The 23,219-nt window shown below is 39.5% G+C and overlaps 7 non-coding genes and 16 pseudogenes across 7 annotated transcripts; all 23 read left to right on the top strand.

Moving 5' to 3' along the window:
- Nucleotides 1-12,661: 12,661 nt before the first annotated feature.
- Nucleotides 12,662-12,780, top strand: LOC120271077 (annotated as a pseudogene).
- A 312-nt stretch (nt 12,781-13,092) lies between these two features.
- On the top strand, nt 13,093-13,212 carry LOC120271129 (annotated as a pseudogene).
- A 346-nt stretch (nt 13,213-13,558) lies between these two features.
- Nucleotides 13,559-13,676, top strand: LOC120271128 (annotated as a pseudogene).
- A 317-nt stretch (nt 13,677-13,993) lies between these two features.
- On the top strand, nt 13,994-14,109 carry LOC120271120 (annotated as a pseudogene).
- Nucleotides 14,110-14,419: 310 nt separating this feature from the next.
- On the top strand, nt 14,420-14,538 carry LOC120271004. The gene has a single exon (XR_005539746.1). It is a non-coding gene; the product is annotated as a 5S ribosomal RNA (ribosomal RNA).
- Nucleotides 14,539-14,846: 308 nt separating this feature from the next.
- On the top strand, nt 14,847-14,965 carry LOC120271402. The gene has a single exon (XR_005540012.1). It is a non-coding gene; the product is annotated as a 5S ribosomal RNA (ribosomal RNA).
- Nucleotides 14,966-15,323: 358 nt separating this feature from the next.
- On the top strand, nt 15,324-15,445 carry LOC120271092 (annotated as a pseudogene).
- Nucleotides 15,446-15,767: 322 nt separating this feature from the next.
- On the top strand, nt 15,768-15,887 carry LOC120271178. The gene has a single exon (XR_005539800.1). It is a non-coding gene; the product is annotated as a 5S ribosomal RNA (ribosomal RNA).
- Nucleotides 15,888-16,224: 337 nt separating this feature from the next.
- LOC120271058 lies at nt 16,225-16,341 on the top strand (annotated as a pseudogene).
- A 340-nt stretch (nt 16,342-16,681) lies between these two features.
- On the top strand, nt 16,682-16,799 carry LOC120271249. The gene has a single exon (XR_005539869.1). It is a non-coding gene; the product is annotated as a 5S ribosomal RNA (ribosomal RNA).
- A 344-nt stretch (nt 16,800-17,143) lies between these two features.
- LOC120271074 lies at nt 17,144-17,262 on the top strand. Its single transcript, XR_005539772.1, has one exon. It is a non-coding gene; the product is annotated as a 5S ribosomal RNA (ribosomal RNA).
- A 751-nt stretch (nt 17,263-18,013) lies between these two features.
- LOC120271138 lies at nt 18,014-18,133 on the top strand (annotated as a pseudogene).
- Nucleotides 18,134-18,448: 315 nt separating this feature from the next.
- On the top strand, nt 18,449-18,566 carry LOC120271102 (annotated as a pseudogene).
- Nucleotides 18,567-18,881: 315 nt separating this feature from the next.
- Nucleotides 18,882-19,000, top strand: LOC120271338. The gene has a single exon (XR_005539951.1). It is a non-coding gene; the product is annotated as a 5S ribosomal RNA (ribosomal RNA).
- A 316-nt stretch (nt 19,001-19,316) lies between these two features.
- LOC120271026 lies at nt 19,317-19,435 on the top strand. Its single transcript, XR_005539766.1, has one exon. It is a non-coding gene; the product is annotated as a 5S ribosomal RNA (ribosomal RNA).
- A 324-nt stretch (nt 19,436-19,759) lies between these two features.
- Nucleotides 19,760-19,877, top strand: LOC120271104 (annotated as a pseudogene).
- A 324-nt stretch (nt 19,878-20,201) lies between these two features.
- LOC120271055 lies at nt 20,202-20,323 on the top strand (annotated as a pseudogene).
- Nucleotides 20,324-20,650: 327 nt separating this feature from the next.
- LOC120271125 lies at nt 20,651-20,768 on the top strand (annotated as a pseudogene).
- A 324-nt stretch (nt 20,769-21,092) lies between these two features.
- LOC120271050 lies at nt 21,093-21,211 on the top strand (annotated as a pseudogene).
- A 324-nt stretch (nt 21,212-21,535) lies between these two features.
- LOC120271141 lies at nt 21,536-21,654 on the top strand (annotated as a pseudogene).
- A 324-nt stretch (nt 21,655-21,978) lies between these two features.
- On the top strand, nt 21,979-22,097 carry LOC120271075 (annotated as a pseudogene).
- Nucleotides 22,098-22,417: 320 nt separating this feature from the next.
- LOC120271052 lies at nt 22,418-22,537 on the top strand (annotated as a pseudogene).
- Nucleotides 22,538-22,856: 319 nt separating this feature from the next.
- LOC120271137 lies at nt 22,857-22,977 on the top strand (annotated as a pseudogene).
- The last annotated feature ends 242 nt before the right edge of the window (nt 22,978-23,219 follow it).

Genomic DNA, 23,219 nt, shown 5'->3' with positions numbered 1-23,219 from the left:
ATGTGGGCCCGGCTCTTTCTTCTTCTCTTTTTTTTTATTATTTTTTTTAAAGTGATTCACGTGAGTATGCATGACCGGCCCCCTTTTTTATTTTATTGTATTTTATTTTTTTATAAGTGATTTAAGTGAGTATGCATGCTCTTCTTAATATTCTATATCTCCTCACAGTGGGCCCATGTGCTTCTCGTTTCTTCTAAAACTTTTTAATAATGTATTTTTTTTTTATTTCATGCACGTATGCATGGTTCTTCACGTGCACAATTTTTTTTAACAAATATTTCAAGAGGAGAGAAGAGAACGGCTAAGCTCTTATATTGCAAATCCCAGTACATGCCAATAAGGCTCCATCATGCTCACAAACTCAAATCTGATTTCAAGTTATTTTGAAACCGATGATGGTAAGTGAAACTGATGTTACTCCTTCTCAAAAAAAATTATACCATAAGCCCATGCACATTCATGAAGATCAAAATTCTTTGCTATCAAAGGTTAGGAGAAATAATAATTTTTTTTAAACACCTTCTTAAAGCTTAGAAACAACTCAGGTAAGCATATACATATAGATAGTTTCTTGCTGACGTTGGAGATGATCAACGATGAACCGCTGCATAACTGAGAACGTACAGTTCTGTCCTTTTCCATTGCTCTTGATCTTCAAAAGGACAGGCTCCTTCAAAAGGATAGGTTCCCACCCAATCCATCATCCTTTGTCAATGAAGCTCTGAAGTAGCTGACGATCTCCAAGAAGAAGCTCTGAGCTCAGAATTCTTCACCTTTTGAATTATATATAGCATATTATTCATATTGCATCCCTTCGTTATCATAAAATTTTGATTTTTTTTAGCAGTAGGACTCATGAGACCAAGATCACTACTTCCATCTCACTATTCAACGCCTTCAGGATGATTCCCATCATCAGTGGAGCTCTCATCAAGAAGAAAATCCAAAGAATCTTAATAAGAACCAAGAGCACATGATATAGAGTATGCCACCATTAGGCATTGTCCTCTTTGAATTCACATTCTTTACATCATCGTCAAGTTCATTGAAGATCCCTTTAGCGGCATCCCCGCGCCTAGTCAGTATCCCCTCGGCCTCAATGAGCTTCCCGTGCTCAACAGGGAGCATACTGCAGAGTTCCAACATCGCACCAGAGAGTGACTCGTATAGGTCGAGGATGTGGAAGATCTTCTCCGACGAGCGCCGGAGGATAGCAATGGCATCACCGAAGTTAAGAAGCTACATGTTGCATCCCTTGGCAGCCTCGGCGAGGCGCTTATCGCAAAGAGTAGGAGACTCGGTGAAGATCACTGAGAAATCTCCGCAGCAACAGCTATCATGGCAGCTTCAATGGCAAACCACAGTAGTAGAAACAGTGACACCAACACCAACAGAGACAATGACACCGGCAGCGGTGACAGTGATGATAGTGGCAGCAGTAAACGTCAACATGCAACAGCGACGAACGGCGGCAGCGGCATGCTTGGCGGCATTATCTCAGCCATCAAGCATGCCTCGGCGATGAATAACGGTAACGGCGACATGTAGTGGCAACGGCAGCGACTACAATGAAATTTGTTTTTATATGTATGTATATAAGAATACGGGAAGAGGAAGAGCTCCTTCGTCTTCTTTTCTTCTTTCTTTTTTTTCACTTTATTTTTAATTCCCCTCTCCTCCTTTTTTTCTTCAGCTTCCTCCTATTTTAAAAAATTTTCTCCATCCTTATCATTATCCCCCCGATCTTCTCGTTCTTACCCTAATCCCCTGAAATCCCAGCAGATCAAACGAATAAATAGGATCAAATTTAAACTTTTTTTTAACATATATATATATTTATTATATATATATATATATTTTTTAATTTCAAATTCATAATTTTGAAATTTGAAAGCTTTTTTTATTAGTATTATATATTTTCTTATTTTTTTCCTTGGTCCGTCTTTTTTTGCCAATTTCCCTCTTTTTTAATTGCTACTGTCCCTCATCTCCAAAGAAAAAATCTAATCCCCGTCAAATCAAGCGTAAAATCATAACTGGATAAAATCAAGAGAAGATAGGATTTAATTTCAAATTAAATTAAAAAAAAAATTCAAATTTGCCTCGGGATATGTGCTTGGGTGACTCGAGATTTGCACTTTCTTAGGTTGCCTCGAGATCTGTTCTCAAGCTATATGAAATTTAGGATCACCTTGAGATGCGTCTTGGGGCTATCCTAAGATTTGAGATTGCCTTGAGATATGTTCACAGGGGCAATCTTGTAAATTTGTATTTATGCCTCGAGATATGTTCTTAAAGGCAATTTATTTTTATAATTTTCATTTTACCTCGAGATATGTTCTCAAGAATATTTTTTTTTGTATTTTTGCATTTATCTTGAGATTCTAAATTTGTTAAATTATCTCAAAAATGTCTTCTGGATTTATCTTGAATATATCCAAATATAATGAAATTTATTTATTTTAACCATATGTTGTCCCAATTGGATTATAATTTTAATGTATGTAATTTTTAAATTTTTTTATTTGATTTGAATCAGGACATGCAATTTTTTTACATAAAGAGGGTGGTCATTTCAACCACTATGCTGCTAAGTCTAATTACTTTAATGATTTCATTTGCTTCAGTAATTTGATTGATTTGGGTTTTTTCTATTCTTCCTTTACTTGGTGTAATGGGCAGTCGGGGTGTGCTCGTCGGTGGGCCCGCCTCAACCATTTCATGGCTAATGTGGATTGGTTAGATTTTTTAACTCGAATTCTGTTGAGCATCTTCAACGCATTTCTTCTGACCGCGCTCCGTTATTCTTGAAAACTCGTTTGCGGTCTCTTTCTAATATGAATATTTTCCATTTTGAAAATGTCTAGTTTGAGAATAAGGGTTGTCATGATTCTGTGGTTAACTCTTGGAATTTCCATCCAAATTCTTCCTCCTTGCATGCTGTGGTATTTCAGGTTTTTACTTTCTTGAGTAGAGTGTTGTTTTTCTTTCGGCCATTCCTTGTTAATTCATTTGATGTCTCAATTTAATTGTTTATGTTTTTAATATGGGGCTTGTTGCCGAGGGATTTAGGGTGTTTTTAGATGTTTAAAGTGTGCGTGGGCTATACACAGACCGCACAGAGTGTGTGTGGGTTGTATACAGGCCGCACAACCCTTCCAGGGTTATGTGCGGCCTCCTGTGGTGGCCACACAGGGGGGCCGCACACCCCAGGCTGAAGGATGTGCAGCCTGGTGTGTGGGCCACACACCAGGCCACACATCGAAGGCAGAAGGGTGTGCGGGCACTGTGTGGGCCGCACACAAGCACGCACACGCATGGTTTTGCCCTTTTTAAACAAGTTTTGAAGCCTTTTCTTGTGCTTTCTTCTCCCTAACCCTTCCCTTCTCTTCTCCTTTCATCCTCGTCCATTCATGGTAGCCTAAAGGCTAATTTTGGAGGTTTTCTTGGGTTTGTTTGTGGAGCATAAAGATTAATCAATTGTCTTTTCAAGGTAAGCTCTTCTTCTTTCCTTCTTTTGCTTTGGTTGGTTAGTTGAGGCTAGGGTTAGTTAGTTTGCTCAATTTGGAGCTTGAGCTTGTTCTCCTCCTTGTTAGTAAAGCTTGAGGATCTCCTTCCTCTCCTCTTGTGAAGATTCCTTGAAGTTTTGAGAAGCTTGGAGGTAGGGTTCTTCTTCTTCTTCTTTCCCTCCCTTTTTGTGGTGTTTCTTTGAGTTTCTTTGGTGGAAATCTTGGTGTGTAGTTGCTTTTGAGTTTAGAAAGTGTGGATGATTGTATTTCCCTTGATTTGTTAAAGATTGGGGGAAATCCTTTATCATGGAGATTAGGGTTACTATAGCTCCGTTGAGTTCTTCTTGTTTTCTTGGTTTCCTTCATTTCCTTGGGTTAGTGAGAAGCTTAAAACCTTAGAGCTGGTTAGGATTGTTGTAAGGAAACCAAGGGTTTCTTTGTGTGGCTTGTGCTAATAATTGTTGTTTGTTGTGCTTTGGCAAGAAGAAGAAGTGTTGGCTCGAGGTAAAGGATTAGCCGAGGATTAGCTTGCAAGGAAGAGAAATCACCATTTCTGTGAGTGGGATCATTAAGGATAACTTTATTAGAAGAATACCGATAGCTATATATATATATGTCTATATATTTACATTATGTTCTAAGGAAAGTTTTATTGATTATATTGGTTTGGCATTTTTCATGAATGATACTTATTATTGTTAAAGTTCTTGAATGTCTTATTTGGTATTTGATTTGTTAATGTTGGATTTGTGATTGTTATCTTTCAATGAGTTTGAGAAATCCTTGTTTTGTGTGAAACTTGAGATTTTTGTGAAAATCATTGATTTTGTGAAATCTAAGACTTGAAACTCATTTTGAATTGTTGAAAGGAAAAGATTTCCATATGGTTTCTTGTGTTGGAATTTGTAAAACGATTTATGTTAAAAAGCTTGAGCTTTGCTTGTCCTTTTATCATTTACTCGTGCAAAAGGCCGAGGTGTTGTTGACTGATGATTATGGATGGCTATTGTACTCCGAGTGGAGTTGTGTTTTATTGTGGTGATTGTTTGGTGATATCCTACTGTAGTAGGAGGTTTCCATGGCCAGCATGTTGAGGTGGCATGCTAGACTGGCTGATTACTATGAGGGCTAGTTCAGGTGGGAGAGTAGAGCCTTGACTAGATATGCATTTGGTAGCCTGAGTCACCAACTGATGGACCCATGGGTTAACGCCAAGGGAATGAGTACCTTGATGGCCCTGAACCTAACTGTGGCCACGGTGAAGGTTTAGGGATGTTTCTAGACCACCTTATACTGGGTGAGTGTTGGGTGTTGCTTTATGTTGGGTTTGATATTTGCATCTTGTTGAAATCTCTCTAGTGTCATCTTGAATTTGTGGTGAGGGGCCAAAGCCCAACTGCTGCCCTTAGGAGGGAAGTCTCCTACATATATGACTTGACTTGAGAGTTGAGTATTCTTGAGCTTGTGCTTCTTACATTTGATTTGAGATTTATCCTATTGTATGTCTTTTTTGTCGCCATCTTGAATTTTGGTGAGGGGCCGAAACCCAACTGTCACTCTTAGGAGGGTAGTCTCCCATAAATTCAATTTGGAACATATATTATGTGTATTGATTTCGAACCTCAGATTATATAGTTTGTTATACTTATTGACACACCCTTTCGTGTGTGTATCGCAAGTGCATGGGTTATCGAAGTAATAAAGTACCCTGGTGAGTGGGTAGTCGTATCCACAGGGAATAGTTGTTAGGAAGCAAGTAGTAGTGATGCCATTTAGCTATTAAGTGAACCAATTTGTGATTTGAGTAAACAATATCAATGCAAATAAGAATAAAGAAAAGAGAAAAGAAACGCAATAGGAATAAGGAAAGGTAATCGATAGAAAGATGGGGTACCCGGACATTGCTCACCCTAGGACTAATGTTTCAAGTGCAAGACTAATCATTATGCCTCCTAATTGAAGTTTAATGAGTCGTGGAAATCCTAAAACACACGGTCCCAAACTTAAGCTCAACCGTGACTAACCCTTACACCATGCCCCGGCGGAAAGGAATACTCTCGACGCCTCATACTGTGTAGAGTTGCTTAAAGCTCTAGGGATTCCAAGTGATAAACCCTATTCCCTAATATAAATCTAACCCTTTGGTCCAGGTGAAAGACCCTAGTTACAATTATGCCCCAGCACTAAAAATTACTTTAGCACTTCACTCTATCATGACCGTAAAGAACTCTTAGAATGTGGAGATAGGATAAATCACATCGGAAGGGAAAGATGACGTTCTGCTACTTCTCGACTCACTCTCTCGACCCTCTTTAACCTTGCTTTGTCTAAACCTAATGAAATGTCACTCATTCACAAGGATTACCAAGATAAATTCTCAACCCTAGTGTCACTCAAAGGGAAAATCAATTCAACAAGCATTCAAGGTTGAAACTCAGTTAAAACATTAATTAAACAAACATAATAAGAGTCAATAAAACAAAATCATCATAAGGTTTACAACTCCAAGCACCCACTAGGGGTTTAGCTCTCCATGGAATAATACACAATCAACAATGAAACCGAAAGTAAATGCATGCAATCCATAGATAAAACCTGGTAATCTGTGTCAATGGTCTTGCGGAACCGCCTCGTCTTCTCCAAAGGTTCCCTTGCCAAACCTAGGGCACACCTCGCCGAATCGACGCTGATGAAAGCTACCTCAATAGTTCTCCTCCAAAGAAACTCGATGTCGAATGCCGTAGAACATCTCCTAGAACCAAGCAAATGCCTCTCCAAACCCTAGCCACAAGCGCCTCCAAAGATGGGCAAAAGATAGGATGAAGATCTCCAAATAAAACTCTCAAAGCGGTATTTATAGGGCTGGAATCGGGCATCCACATAGGCATGTGGAATTTCCACACGGCCGTGTGGATTTCCAAGTCTTCATTTCCACACTGATTTTGTTACAGTAAACTACTACAGTACTTCGCCGGAATGCTACCGAATCCACTCTTTTCATTAAGGCCACATGAATGGGCACACATCCATGTGGTAGATCGTGTTGCATCTTCAATGAAACCATATTAACGAAGCTCTTGATAATATTGCACAAGTCAGAATATGTAAGTGTGACTGCCTTTGTGCCCCTCCATTTTTGTATTCACTTGAGCACAATGGAGATTGGCACACGCCCACACATCTTTGAGAACAACTTGTGTCTTCACGTTTGTTCAATCTAAGAACTTCATCACCAATTGTATCCATGATCTACTTTTGCTTCCTTTCTTCCAAACTTGTCTCCACAACCCTAAATGCACAAAAGAGTACAAATACACACGAATGAGACATAAAATATAATAAAAGTAATGCTTAATGTAAAAAAAGTATACTTTGTATTACTTAAACACAAGCACTTATCACATATATTTGGAATTATTTTGGCTTTCGTATTTTATGATGAAAGATTGGTTTCATGATTAGCTTGTTTTCCTAATGTGGAACCTTATGTTCAATGTTTTGGTGGTTTTGAAGTTGCCAACCCAAGTCGAGGTAAAAAGGATTTCTCTTTGTATTATTTTGTGTTACTCCTTTTAAAGATTTCTATCTTATGTAATTATGTTCTAAATTATTATCTTCCTTTTTGGTAAAGTAATTATTTTGGTGTTTTATTATTATCTTTGTTGTTGGGGGTCTTCTAGTGGGGTTAGGCTAACCTCCCCTCACTGAGTAATTGTGGTTGCTTACCCCCTCTTTTCCCTCCCCAGGTGTCAGTTCAGTGAAGTGATGCAGACGTGGAATGCATGGCAAGAGTTGGTTTTAGAGTAGTTACTTGGGTTAATTGTGCATGTTCTCAGTTATTGGCATGTAGAGTGTGGAATCCCTTAATATAAGTAATTAGTTAACTTATGTATTCATTTCTGCATCTTAAGAACCCTTGTATTAGTTGTGGTCTAAATGTTGAATGAGTGACCATTCTCAGTGTTTGGTTTTATTAAAATCTTGTATTTTGAAGTGTGAGCACTATGTCCCTTATCCTTAGCTTGTCAAGTTAGTCTTGTGTAGAGAATTGTTACATTCAGTTTATTGTTAAGTTTATACAGGGAACATGTTAGCCTTATGATGATCCAGGGTTGAGGTAGTGTTTAACCCCCCTTGAATTATCGTTGTGGTATGTCACGTGTGGGACCTGCGGGCCGGGGCGTGACACATGCCTTCTCGCACCTTGTCTCTCATACTAAGCATCACCTAACTAAAAGAATTTTGTCCTTTCCCCGATTGACGTTGAAATCCATAAGACGGAGAAGGACATTGAGTTCCTGGAAAACCTTAACAGTCTTGCCAACCCTCTTTCCCTAAACTCCAGATACCTTAGGGCCTTAAACAATAGCCACAGTGCTTTACTAAGGCAAAACAACATTCATTGGGCACAAGGAAGGTGACTTAAACTCAAAATTTTTCCATAACATGGCCAAAACTAAAAGCCACATAAACAGAATTTCCTATGTTAGTGATATCTCCGGGCAAAACTTTACTGCTCAAACCGATATCGAGAGTTGTTTCACCAGCTTTTTCCAAGACCTAAGGAGCCCTAAGTGTAGATGGTCTTTCCCTAATTTAATTAGAAGTCTTTCACCTGATCACATATTTGTTAGTGAGAAGGATAAGGCTTTCCTAACTAAGCATGTTACATATAGTGGGATCCTGGCGACTATCAAATCGATGGCTAAGGACAAAAGCCCTGGGCCTGATGGTTTGAATGTCAAATTTTATCTATTTTTTTGGGACATCATTAAGGATCCTCTCTATAAAGCCATCTCCCATTTTTTCTCCACTGCTCAGCTTCCTAAAACTTGGGGGAGAGGGGGGAGGAACTTTCCTTGTCCTTATTCCAAAATCTAACAATCCCAAATCCGTTTTGGATTTTTGACCCATTTTTTTGTGCAACGTCTCTTATCAAAATTATTTCCAAACTATTAACAAATCATTTAAAGAAAATTATTCATAAAAATTGTTGGGAAAGAGCAAAGTACGTTTTTAGCTGGGAAAACTTGTTTTGATAACATCATCGAGGCCCAAGAGATTGTGCATTCCTTAGAGTCTGAGACCATAAACCCCCCAGGATGTTATTGAAGGTTAACATAGCTAAGGCTTATGATATGGTTGAGTGGGATGTTGTTCTTGTAACTCTCCATCTTATGAATTTCCCAGTTATATGGATTGACTGGATCAGAGCTTGCATGTCTAGTGCTAGGTTTGCTATTTTGATTAATGGCCATGTCACTCATTGGTTTTCTAGTGGTAGGGGTCTCAAACAAGGGGATCCTTTGTCCCCTTATTTGTTCCTCCTAATTTCTCATAATCTTTTAGCCATGTTAAACCATGCCTGATCTCAGAAGTGGACCCCTGGTTTTGATGATAGATTGAATGTGAACTTTAACCACCTGATGTTTGTTGATGACTTGATTATTGTCACTTGTGCTTCCCGGTCAGCTGCTAGGGCCTGTAAAGTTTGTTTGGAAATTTATAGGGGCCTTACTAGGAAAATGTTGAATGTCAATAAATCAAATATTTACTTTCCCAGTTGGATAAATAAAAAGATTTGTAAAGCGATTGTGGAAATTCTAGATATGAATGTGGGAGTTTTCCCTTTTAAGTACATGGGGTATTTGATTAGGCCTAAGCATTTGCTTATCAATAGTTTCCAACCCCTTGTTATCAAGGCCTAGTCCCGTATTAAGGCTTGGAATCATACTCCTCTTTCCTTAGCTGGTCAGGCTGTGCTTGTCAATAGTGTCCTGATGCCCATCACTACCTTTCAGTTGTCTTGTGTGGCGGTTCTGATTCCATTCTTGATCAATTTCAAAAATAGCGAGGAAGTTCCTCTAGGGTGGGAATTGCAATCGTATCGGCTTCTATACTATGGGTTGGAGCACTACTACACTTGGTAAAACTGAGGAGGGATTTGGTGTCAGAAACTTAAGGAATGCCAAATGTGCTCTTATGGCAAAAAATGTTTTTATGGCACTTAACTGTGAAGATAAACTGTGGATTCATATTTCAAATTTGAAATATGGGACTTTCCATTGTTGGAACACCAGTAATGCCAAAAAATGTTTCTAGTTTTTATTGAGTTTTGAAAATTGTTGCCTCTAAAATTAAAGCATGTTGTTGGAGTAAAGAGTGTAATCCCAGTAAAACTAATGTTTTGAGGGATCCTTGGCTCTTCGACGTTCTAATTTCTTACAAACCCACTTTTGTGAACATGAACATTCAGTTGGAAAATGTTTCTATTAATGACTATATTGAAAACTCTTCGATTAATCCTGATGCTTGTAGACTTGTTTTTGGCAAAAATGTGGACTAATCTCGCTTGAGTAATTGAACTATTAATAGAGAGAGTAAGAATTTTTGGGTTTGGGTTCCATTGGGATCAACCTTGTCTCTTGCTATTTCGGTTTAGAATTGGTTCAATGGTGATCAACATGAAAAGAAAACTGCTAGGAGGGTTCGCAATGTCTCTGGAAACTGAAGATCATCCTCAGAGTGAAAGTTTTTATGTGGAGGATGCTGCATGGAAGGACTCCAACTTTTTCTTACCTTCACAGACTTAACATTGGGCTGGAGAGGGAATATGTCTTTTGTGAACTTCAGAATGAAACTGATGAGCATATTCTATGGCAATGCAGCAAAAGCAAGATGAGCTGGACTATTATTGGAAGGTTTGCTGGAATGGATTTAGATATGATCGACAATCTTACGAACGGCGAGTGGACTACTAAGAGATGGAAAACAAAGTGCAGGAATGGTTGTTTCAAGGCCACGTTGGCCTCCTGTGCCTGGTTGTTACGGAAAGCCCGATGCGACTGAATTTTGAAGCAAACCACCCCCAATTTTCTCCATATTGGATACCAAGTAGTTGCTATGGTGGAGAGCCTGGATAAGGAGCTGACAATGAAAACAGGGAAGCTTTTTCATTGTCCTTTTAATTCTTCTCTTTATTTGTTTACGGATGTGGCGTGGATAGAACAAAACTAATGCATGGGTTTTGTTCTAGTTAACAGGGATAAAACAATTATGTTGGCAGGTGCTATGAATGGAAGAGCAATATCCGGTGTTCAAGGGGAGCTAAATGCATTGATCATGGAGCTGAAGTGCTTCTTGGAGAGGAGCTTTCAACCCCAGAATATATACATAGACTGTGCAGTTTTGGTAGATTGGATTCAAAAGGATGAACCGGAGATGGCATGGAGAGCCAAGGAGAAGATTGTGGAGATCTAACAACTAATCGGGCATTGTTTCAATGTTAATTTCCAGTGCATTATACAGGAGCTGAACGTTGTTTCTGACAAAATTGCAAAGTTTGCAATAAGAAACCCGGATGGCGGCCTATTTCATAGGGGACTTGAGGTGCCAAACTAGCTGGCGGAGGCTACCCATGAGAGTGAATTGAAGTGCTAGAGCTCTTGTTGTCTTGTTTTTTGTGTTCTTTTTAGCTTTTGCTAGTTTGCAGAGCTCCCCTAACTATTTTTAATATTTAAATTTGATATAATTTTTTCGTGCAAAAATTTATTAATATTTATGATTTCATGTTCTTATTATTACCCCATTATTAATTATTACTATTAATTGCAAAAATTTCTCTATATAAAAAATAATTTAACCTGAAATAATTTAATTAATTTAATAAACTTTTTATTAAATATAAAAATATTTAATATTTTTAAAAAATATTTTTATTTATAAATTTAAATAAGAAATATCTTTTATTTCACAAAATTAAATTACAAATTATCATAACTAGATAACAGTATTTTGAGATAAAAACTATAATCACCCAATGCATGAAAGAACATAAAATCAAAAATAAAAAAAAAATCTAAATTTTTTCGTTATAATGAGTTGATAACCGCGGATCGGGGTTATTTACCCTGTGCTAGAGTTACATGGGGCCTAATTGTGAGACTAAAGACCTTTTCTTTAGTTTTATTGATTTTTCCAAGCGTATTCTAAATTATTTTGTCCAATTAAGGGAATTTGCGGTTGTAGAGTTGTTATCTTGGTCACTTTTTTGTCTATAAACAAAAGCACATTCGTGTTCAGGCCATGCTTATGCCCGTGCACTTTACAAGTAAGTTGTTGGCTTTGTGTTGTTGCAAATTTAGCCAAACTGTAAAGTGCACCGCCTAAAAGCACACCCTAAGCAAGGCCATGCTCTAGGCACGATACCCGCTATTTTTTCTACTATAGCATCAGTACTGTAGTAGAGGTACCGCAACAGTGGTACTGTAGCATTAGCAGGGGTAGATCACGGGTGAATTTTTGTGATGCACACCTGTGCTTCAATTTTATCTGCCTCGATTTGAGTGTATTTTGGGTCTTTTGTGAACCCTAACCCTTTTACCCCCTTTCTTTCCTCTTTTTCCTCTGATTCTCTTGGTTTTCTCTTGGAGGAGAAAAAAAGCCTTGGATGATCCATTTCTTCTTGGTAGATTGAAGCCTCATCATTTCTTCTTCGAATATAAGGGTAAGCACTCTCTTCTTGTCTCTCCCCTTGTTCTCGTTGGAGTGTGGATGTTAGATCTAGGGTTTTGTTGAATTTCTTTCTTTCATTTCGTGTTTTCTTATTACTAGAGGCTTGAGATAGAGTTTGTACTCCGTTTTCATTCAAGATTTGTTGGATTCATGAACCTCTCTCGAGTTGGAAAATGGTGTTACTGTAGTACAGGTAGATCTCACTTGAAATTCTGCTTTCTTTAGTTTGGAAGGAGACTAACCTCCCTAGAAACACTTTGAAACCATTGGAACCCATTTTTAAGCCAACCCTAGATCTTGTCAAGGTTGTATTCATGTTTAAGCTTAGGGTTTCAGTTGTGTTTTCTTTTTGCTTAATTTTTGTTACTTGTGAGTACAATAATAATAATAATAATAACAATAATAATAAAAAATTATTATTATTATCAAAAAATAAAACTCCCCACTCTTGTTTCGCGGGTCTTCCCATCGTATTTTTTTAAAACACAAAAATCCTGCTTTTCAAATGAAGGTCCGTGTTGGAAGCGGATGGCGAGGGTCTCCCGACGCTGGAGAAGCCCCCATCGGAGGATCATCGATCTATCTTGGCCTTGTCAAGAAGTCGTCAATTTATTGCAACGCGTGTTCATTTTTTCATCGGGTGCGATCATACCAAAGACTAAAGCACCGGGATCCCATCGAACTCCGAGTTAAGCGTGCTTTGGGCGAGAGTAGTACTAGGATGGGTGACCTCCTGGAAGTCCTCGTGTTGCACCCCATCTCCATTTTTGCTCCATCGCTTTCCCGTATTCGCTTTTTTTCTCAATATTCTTACTCTTTTACAATAATAATAATAATAATAAATTTTATTATTATTATCAAAAAAATAAAACTCCCGACTCTTGTTTCGCTGGGTCTTCCCATCATATTTTTAAACACAAAAATCCCTGCTTTTCAATTGAAGGTCTCGTGTTGAAGCGGATGGCGCTGGTCTCCCGACGCTGGAGAAGCCCCATCGGGAGGATCATCGATCTATCTTGGCCTTGTCAAGAAGTCGTCAATTTATTGCAACGCGTGTTCATTTTTCATCGGATGCGATCATCATGAGCACTCAAAGCACCGGATCCCATCGAACTCCGGGTTAAGCGTGCTTTGGGCGAGAGTAGTACTAGGATGGGTGACCTCCTGGGAAGTCCTCGTTTTGCACCCCATCTCCATTTTTTTATTTTTTTTTGCTCCATCGTTTCCCGTATTCATTTTTTCTCAATATTCTTACTCCTTTACAATAATAATAATAATAATAATAATAATAATAATAATAATAATAAATTTTTATTATTGTTATCAAAAATAAAACTCCCGACTCTTGTTTCACTGGGTCTTCCCATCGTATTTTTTTAAACACAAAAATCCCTGCTTTTCAATTGAAGGTCTGCGTTGGAAGCGGATGGCGCTGGGTCTCCCGACGCTGGAGAAGCCCCATCGGAGGATCATCGATCTATCTCGCCTTGTCAAGTAAGTCGTCAATTTATTGCAACGCGTGTTCATTTTCATCGGGATGCGATCATACCAAAGACTAAAGCACGGGATCCCATCGAACTCCGAGTTAAGCGTGCTTTGGGCGAGAGTAGTACTAGGATGGGTGACTTCCTTGAAGTCCTCGTGTTGCACCCCATCTCCATGCTCCATCGCTTCCCGTATTCGCTTTTTTCTCAATATTCATACTCATTTACAATAATAATAATAATAATAATAATAATAATAAATTTTATTATTGTTATCAAAAAAATAAAACTCCCCGACTCTTGTTTCGCTGGGTCTTCCCATCGATTTTTTTAAACACAAAAATCCCGCTTTTCAATTGAAGGTCCGTGTTGGAAGCGGATGGCGCGGGTCTCCCGACGCTGGAGAAGCCCACATCGAGGATCATCGATCTATCTTGGCCTTGTCGAGAAGTCGTCAATTTATTGCAACGCGTGTTCATTTTCACCGAGTGCGATCATACGAGCACTAAAGCACCGGATCCCATCGAACTCCGGGTTAAGGGTGTGCTTGGCGAGAGTAGTACTAGGATGGGTGACCTCGGGAAGTCCTCGTGTTGCACCCCGATCTCCATTTTGCTCCATCGCTTTCCCGTGATTCGCTTTTTTTCTCAATATTCTTACTCCTTTACAATAATAATAATAATAATAAATTTTATTATTATTATCAAAAAATAAAACTCTCGACTCTTGTTTCGCGGGTCTTCCCATCGTATTTTTTTAAACACAAAATCCCATTTTCAATTGAAGGTCTGTGTTGGAAGCGGATGGCGCTGGGTCTCCGACGCTGGAGAAGCCCCCGTCCGGAGGATCATCGATCTATCTTGGCCTTGTCAGTAAGTCGTCAATTTATTGCAATACGTGTTCATTTTCACTTGGTGCGATCATACCAGCACTAAAGCACCGGATCCCATCGAACTCCAGGGTTAAGTGTGCTTGGGCGAGAGTAGTACTAGGATGGGTGACCTCCCTGGGAAGTCCTCGTGTTGCACCCCCATCTCCATGCTCCATCGCTTTCCCGTATTCGCTTTTTTTCTCAATATTCTTACTCCTTTACATAATAATAATAATAATAATAAATTTTATTATTATTATAAAAAAATAAAACTCCCGACTATTGTTTCGCGAGTCTTCCCATCGTATTTTTTTTTAAACACAAAATCCCGTTTTCAATTGAAGGTCTGTGTTGGAAGCGGATGGCGCGGGTCTCCGACGTTGGACAAGCCCCATAAGGAGGATCATCGACTTATCTTGGCCTTGTCAGTAAGTCGTCAATTTATTGCAACGCGTGTTCATTTTCATCGGGTCCGATCATACCAGCACTAAAGCACCGGATCCCATCAGAACTCCGAAGTTAAGCGTGCTTGTGCGAGAGTAGTACTAGGATGGTTGAGCTCCTGGGAAGTCCTCGTGTTGCACACCATCTCAATTTTTTTTTTTTTGCTCCATCGTTTCCCGTATTCTTTTTTTCTCAATATTCTTACTCCTTTACAATAATAATAATAATAATAATAATAATAATAATAATAATAATAATAATAATAATAATAAAAATAAATTTTATTATTATTATCAAAAAATAAAACTCCCGACTCTTTGTTTCGCTGGTCTTCCCATCGATTTTTTAAACACAAAAACCCTGCTTTTCAATTGAAGGTCTGTGTTGGAAGCGGATGGCGCGGGTCTCCGACATTGGAGAAGCCCCATCAGGAGGATCATCGATCTATCTTGGCCTTGTTAGTAAGTCGTCAATTTTTTGCAACGCGTGTTCATTTTCATCGGGTGCGGTCATACCAAAGACTAAAGCACTCGGATCCCATCGTAACTACGATGTTAAGCGTGCTTTGGGCGAGAGTAGTACTAGGATGGGTGACCTCCTAGGAAGTCCTCGTGTTGCACCCCCATCTCTATTTGCTCCATCGTTTCCCGTATTCGTTTTTTCTCAATATTCTTACTCCTTTACAATAATAATAATAATAATAATAATAATAATAATAAATTTTATTATTATTAACATAAAAATAAAACTCCCGACTCTTTGTTTCGCTGGGTCTTCCCATCGTATTTTTTTAAACACAAAAATCCCGTTTTCAATTGAAGGTATGTGTTGGAAGCGGATGGCGCAGGTCTCCGACGTTGGAGAAGCCAAATCTGGAGGATCATCGATCCATCTTGGCCTTGTCAATAAGTCCTCAATTTGTTGCAACGCGTGTTCATTTTCATCTGGTGCGATCATACCAACACTAAAGCACCGGATTTCATCAGAACTCCGAAGTTAAGCGTGCTTGGGCGAGAGTAGTACTAGGATGGGTGACCTCCCGGGAAGTCCCTCGTGTTGCACCCCATCTCCTTTTGCTCCATCGCTATCAGTATTCGCTTTTTCTCAATATTCTTACTCATTTACAATAATAATAATAATAATAATAATAATAATAATAATAATAATAATAAAAAAAATTTTATTATTAGTATCAAAAAAATAAAAATCCCGACTCTTTGTTTTCGCGTGGTCTTCCCATTGTATTTTTAAAACACAAAATCCCGTTTTCAATTGAAGGTCTGTGTTAGAAGCGGATTTCGCGGGTGTCCGACGTTGGAGAAGCCTCATCAGGAGGATCATCGATCTATCTTGGCCTTATCAGTATGTCATCAATTTATTGCAACGCGTGTTCATTTTCATCGGGTGCGATCATACCAGACTAAAAGCACCGGATCCCATCGAACTCCGGGTTAAGGGTGCTTGGGCGAGAGTAGTACTAGGATGGGTGATCTCCTGGGAAGTCCAAGTGTTGCACCCCATCTCCATTTTTTTTTTCTCCATCGTTTCCCATATTCGTTTTGCCTCAATATTCTTACTCCTTTACAATTATAATAATAATAATAATAATAATAATAATAATAATAATAATAGTAAATTTTATTATTATTATCAAAAAATAAAACTCCCGACTCTTGTTTCACGGGTCTTCCCATCGTATTTTTTTTAAAACACAAAATCCCATTTTCAATTGAAGGTCTGTGTTGGAAGCGGATGTCGTGGGTCACCGACGTTGGAGAAACCCCATCAGGAGGATCATCGATCTATCTTAGCCTTGTTAGTAAGTCGTCAATTTATTGCAACGCGTGTTCATTTTCATCGGGTGCGATCATACCAGCACTAAAGCACCGGATCCCATCCGAACTCCGAAGTTAAGCATGCTTGAGCGAGAGTAGTACTGGGATGGGTGACCTCCCGGAAGTCCTCGTGCTGCACCCCATCTCCATGCTCCATCGCTTTCGCGTATTTGTTTTTTTCTCAATATTCTTACTCCTTTACAATAATAATAATAATAATAATAATAATAATAATAATAATAATAATAATAATAATAATAAATTTTATTATTATCATCAAAAAATAAAACTCCCGACTCTTGTTTCGCGGGTCTTCCCATAGTATTTTTTTCTTAAACACAAAATCCCGTTTTCAATTGAATGTCTGTGTTAGAAGCGGATGGCGCGGGTCTCCGACATTGGAGAAGCCCCATCAGGAGGATCATCGATCTATCTTGGCCTTGTCAGTAAGTCGTCAATTTATTGCAACGCGTGTTCATTTTCATCGGGTGCGATCATACCAGCACTAAAGCACTGGATCCCATCAGAACTCCGAAGTTAAGCGTGCTTGGGCGAGAGTAGTACTAGGATTGGTGACCTCCTGGGAAGTGCTCGTGTTGCACCCCATCTCAATGCTCCATCGCTTTTCCGTGATTCGCTTTTTTTCTCAATATTCTTACTCCTTTACAAAATAATAATAATAATAATAATAATAATAATACTAATAATAATAATAATAATAAATTTTATTATTATTATCAAAAAAATAAAACTCCCGACTTTGTTTTGCGTGTCTTCCCATCGTATTTTTTAAACACAAAAATCCCTGCTTTCAATTGAAGGTCTCGTGGTTGGAAGCGGATGGCGCTGGTCTCCCGACGCTGGAGAAGCCCCCATCGAGGATCATCGATCTATCTTGGCCTTGTCAATAAGTCGTAGATTTTTTGCAACGCGTGTTCATTTTCATCGGGTGCGGTCATACCAGACTAAAGTACCGGATCCCATCGAACTCCGGGTTAAGCGTGCTTTTGGCGAGAGTAGTACTAGGATGGGTGACCTCTTGGGACAGTCCATCTCCTTTTTATAATATCATCATCAATACACTACTTTACTAATAATAATAATAATAATAATAATAATAAACAATAAATTTTTATTATTATTCATCAAAAAAATAAAAACTCCCGACTCTTGTTTTATGGGACTTCCCATCGTATCAAACACAAAAATCCTGCTTTTCAATTGAAGGTCTCAGTGTTGGAAGCTGATGGCGCTGGTCTCCCGACGCTGGAGAAGCTCCCATCAGAGGATCATCGATCCATCTCGGCCTTGTCAAGTAAGTCGTCAATTTATTGCAACGCGTGTTCATTTTCATCCGGGTGCGATCATACCAAAGACTAAAGCACCGGATCCCATCGTAACTCCCGGGTTAAGCGTGCTTTGGGCGAGAGTAGTACTAGGATGGGTGACCTCCTGAAGTCCCTCGTGTTGCACCCCATCTCCATTTTGCTCCATCGCTTTCCCGTATTTGTTTTTTTCTCAATATTCTTACTCATTTACACTAATAATAATAATAATAATAATAATAAATTTTATTATTATTATCAAAAAAATAAAAACTCCCGACTCTTGTTTCGCTGGGTCCTCCCGATCGTATCAAAACACAAAAACCTGCTTTTCAATTGAAGGTCCCGTGTTGGAAGCGGATGGCGCGGGTCCCCGACGCTGGAGAAGCCCCATCGAGGATCATCGATCTATCTCTGACTTGTCACGAAGTCGTCAATTTATTGCAACGCGTGTTCATTTTCACTCGGGTGCGATCATACCCAAGACTAAAAGCACCGGATCCCATCGAACTCCGGGTTAAGCGTGCTTGGGCGAGAGTAGTACTAGGATGGGTGACCTCCCGGAAGTCCTCGTGTTGCACCCCATCTCCATTTTGCTCCATCGCTTTCCCGTGATTTGTTTTTTCTCAATATTCTTACTACTTTACAATAATAATAATAATAATAATAATAATAATAATAAATTTTATTATTATTATCAAAAAATAAAACTCCCGACTCTTGTTTCACGGGTCCTCCTATCGTTTCAAACACAAAATCCCGTTTTCAATTGAAGTTCTGTGTTGGAAGCGGATGGCGCGGGTCCCCGACGTTGGAGAAGCCCCATCAGGAGGATCATCGATCTATCTCGGAATTGTCAGTAAGTCGTCAATTTATTGCAACGCGTGTTCATTTTCACCGGGTGCGATCATACCAGCACTAAAGCACCGGATCCCATCAGAACTCCGAAGTTAAGCGTGCTTGGGCGAGAGTAGTACTAGGATGGGTGACCTCCTGGGAAGTCCTCGTGTTGCACCCCATCTCCATTTTGCTCCATCGTTTCCCGTATTTGTTTTTTCTCAATATTCTTACTACTTTACAATAATAATAATAATAATAATAATAATAAATTTTATTATTATTATCAAAAAATAAAACTCCCGACTCTTGTTTCGCGGGTCCTCCTATCGTTTTTTTTTTTTCAAACACAAAATCCCGTTTTCAATTGAAGTTCTGTGTTGGAAGCGGATGGCGCGGGTCCCCGACGTTGGAGAAGCCCCATCAGGAGGATCATCGATCTATCTCGGAATTGTCAGTAAGTCGTCAATTTATTGCAACGCGTGTTCATTTTCACCGGGTGCGATCATACCAACACTAAAGCACCGGATCCCATCAGAACTCCGAAGTTAAGCGTGCTTGGGCGAGAGTAGTACTAGGATGGGTGACCTCCTGGGAAGTCCTCGTGTTGCACCCCATCTCCATTTTGCTCCATCGCTTTCCCGTATTTGTTTTTTTCTCAATATTCTTACTACTTTACAATAATAATAATAATAATAATAATAAATTTTATTATTATTATCAAAAAAATAAAACTCCCGACTCTTTGTTTCGCTGGGTCCTCCCTATCGCTTTTTGTTTTTCAAACACAAAAATCCCTGCTTTCAATTGAAGTTCCGTGTTGGAAGCGGATGGCGCGGGTCCCCCGACGCTGGAGAAGCCCCCATCAGAGGATCATCGATCTATCTCGGAATTGTCAAGAAGTCGTCAATTTATTGCAACGCGTGTTCATTTTTCACCGGGTAGCGATCATACCAAAGACTAAAGCACCGGATCCCATCGAACTCCGGGTTAAGCGTGCTTTGGGCGAGAGTAGTACTAGGATGGGTGACCTCCTGGAAGTCCTCGTGTTGCACCCCATCTCCATTTTGCTCCATCGCTTTCCCGTATTTGTTTTTTTCTCAATATTCTTACTACTTTACAATAATAATAATAATAATAATAATAATAAATTTTATTATTATTATCAAAAAAATAAAACTCCCGACTCTTTGTTTCATGGGTCCTCCCTATCGCTTTTTGTTTTTCAAACACAAAAATCCCGCTTTTCAATTGAAGTTCTCGGTTGGAAGCGGATGGCGCTGGGTCCCCGACGTTGGAGAAGCCCCATCAGGAGGATCATCGATCTATCTCGGAATTGTCGGTAAGTCGTCAATTTATTGCAACGCGTGTTCATTTTCACCGGGTGCGATCATACCAAAGCACTAAAGCACCGGATCCCATCGTAACTCCGGGTTAAGCGTGCTTTGGGCGAGAGTAGTACTAGGATGGGTGACCTCCCCGGGAAGTCCTCGTGTTGCACCCCATCTCCATTTTTGCTCCATCGCTTTCCCGTATTTGTTTTTTTCTCAATATTCTTACTACTTTACATAATAATAATAATAATAATAATAATAAATTTTATTATTATTATCAAAAAAATAAAACTCCCGACTCTTTGTTTCGCATGGGTCCTCCCTATCGCTTTTTTTGTTTTTCAAACACAAAATCCCTGCTTTTCAATTGAAGTTCGTGGTTGGAAGCGGATGGCGCTGGGTCCCCGACGCTGGAGAAGCCCCCATCGAGGATCATCGATCTATCTCGGAATTGTCAAGAAGTCGTCAATTTATTGCAACGCTGTGTTCATTTTCACCGGTGCGATCATACCAAAGACTAAAGCACCGGATCCCATCGTAACTCCGGGTTAAGCGTGCTTGGGCGAGAGTAGTACTAGGATGGGTGACCTCCCGGAAGTCCTCGTGTTGCACCCCATCTCCATTTTTGCTCCATCGCTTTCCCGTATTTGTTTTTTTCTCAATATTCTTACTACTTTACTAATAATAATAATAATAATAATAATAAATTTTATTATTATTATCAAAAAAATAAAACTCCCGACTCTTGTTTCACTGGGTCCTCCCTATCGCTTTTTTGTTTTTCAAACACAAAAATCCCTGCTTTTCAATTGAAGTTCCGTGTTGGAAGCGGATGGCGCTGGTCCCCGACGCTGGAGAAGCCCCATCGAGGATCATCGATCTATCTCGGAATTGTCAAGAAGTCGTCAATTTATTGCAACGCTGTGTTCATTTTCACCCGGGTGCGATCATACCAAAGACTAAAGCACCGGATCCCATCGAACTCCGGGTTAAGCGTGCTTTGGGCGAGAGTAGTACTAGGATGGGTGACCTCCCTGGAAGTCCTCGTGTTGCACCCCATCTCCATTTTTGCTCCATCGCTTTCCCCGTATTTGTTTTTTTCTCAATATTCTTACTACTTTACAATAATAATAATAATAATAATAATAATAAATTTTTATTATTATTATCAAAAAAATAAAACTCCCCGACTCTTGTTTCGCTGGGTCCTCCCATCGCTTTTTGTTTTTCAAACACAAAATCCCGCTTTTCAATTGAAGTTCTCGGTTGGAAGCGGATGGCGCTGGGTCCCCGACGCTGGAGAAGCCCCCATCGAGGATCATCGATCTATCTCGGAATTGTCAGTAAGTCGTCAATTTATTGCAACGCTGTTCATTTTCACCGGGTGCGATCATACCAAAGACTAAAGCACCGGATCCCATCGTAACTCCGGGTTAAGCGTGCTTGGGCGAGAGTAGTACTAGGATGGGGCGACCTCCTGGAAGTCCTCGTGTTGCACCCCATCTCCATTTTTGCTCCATCGCTTTCCCGTATTTGTTTTTTTCTCAATATTCTTACTACTTTTACAATAATAATAATAATAATAATAATAATAAATTTTATTATTATTATCAAAAAAATAAAACTCCCGACTCTTGTTTCGCTGGGTCCTCCCTATCGCTTTTTGTTTTTCAAACACAAAAATCCCTGCTTTCAATTGAAGTTCGTGTTGGAAGCTGATGGCGCTGGTCCCCCGACGCTGGAGAAGCCCCCATCGAGGATCATCGATCTATCTCGGAATTGTCAAGAAGTCGTCAATTTATTGCAACGCTGTGTTCATTTTCACCGGTGCGATCATACCAAAGACTAAAGCACCGGATCCCATCGAACTCCGGGTTAAGCGTGCTTTGGGCGAGAGTAGTACTAGGATGGGTGACCTCCCTGGAAGTCCTCGTGTTGCACCCCATCTCCATTTTTGCTCCATCGCTTTCCCGTATTTGTTTTTTCCTCAATATTCTTACTACTTTACAATAATAATAATAATAATAATAATAAATTTTTATTATTATTATCAAAAAAATAAAACTCCCCGACTCTTTGTTTCACTGGGTCCTCCCATCGCTTTTGTTTTTCAAACACAAAAATCCCTGCTTTCAATTGAAGTTCCGTGGTTGGAAGCGGATGGCGCTGGTCCCCGACGCTGGAGAAGCCCCATCGAGGATCATCGATCTATCTCGAATTGTCAATAAGTCGTCAATTTATTGCAACGCGTGTTCATTTTCACCGGGTGCGATCATACCAAAGACTAAAGCACCGGATCCCATCGAACTCCGGGTTAAGCGTGCTTTGGGCGAGAGTAGTACTAGGATGGGTGACCTCCTGGGAAGTCCCTCGTGTTGCACCCCATCTCCATTTTTGCTCCATCGCTTTCCCGTATTTGTTTTTTTCTCAATATTCTTACTACTTTACAATAATAATAATAATAATAATAATAAATTTTATTATTATTATCAAAAAATAAAACTCCCGACTCTTGTTTCGCTGGGTCCTCCCATCGCTTTTTTGTTTTTCAAACACAAAAATCCCTGCTTTCAATTGAAGTTCCGTGGTTGGAAGCGGATGGCGCTGGGTCCCCGACGCTGGAGAAGCCCCCATCGAGGATCATCGATCTATCTCGAATTGTCAAGAAGTCGTCAATTTATTGCAACGCGTGTTCATTTTCACCGGTGCGATCATACCAAAGACTAAAGCACCGGATCCCATCGTAACTCCGGGTTAAGCGTGCTTTGGGCGAGAGTAGTACTAGGATGGGGCGACCTCCCGGGAAGTCCTCGTGTTGCACCCCATCTCCATTTTGCTCCATCGCTTTCCCGTGATTTGTTTTTTTCTCAATATTCTTACTACTTTACAATAATAATAATAATAATAATAATAATAAATTTTATTATTATTATCAAAAAAATAAAACTCCCGACTCTTTGTTTCGCTGGGTCCTCCCTATCGCTGTTTTCAAACACAAAAATCCCGCTTTCAATTGAAGTTCTCGTGTTGGAAGCGGATGGCGCTGGGTCCCCGACGCTGGAGAAG

The sequence above is a fragment of the Dioscorea cayenensis genome, chromosome 10 (genome assembly GCF_009730915.1).
Source record: "Dioscorea cayenensis subsp. rotundata cultivar TDr96_F1 chromosome 10, TDr96_F1_v2_PseudoChromosome.rev07_lg8_w22 25.fasta, whole genome shotgun sequence".
In the NCBI taxonomy this organism is placed as follows: Eukaryota; Viridiplantae; Streptophyta; class Magnoliopsida; order Dioscoreales; family Dioscoreaceae; genus Dioscorea; species Dioscorea cayenensis.
The sequence above is the reverse complement of the archived record's forward strand: the minus strand, read 5'-3'. Positions and strand labels throughout refer to the sequence as shown.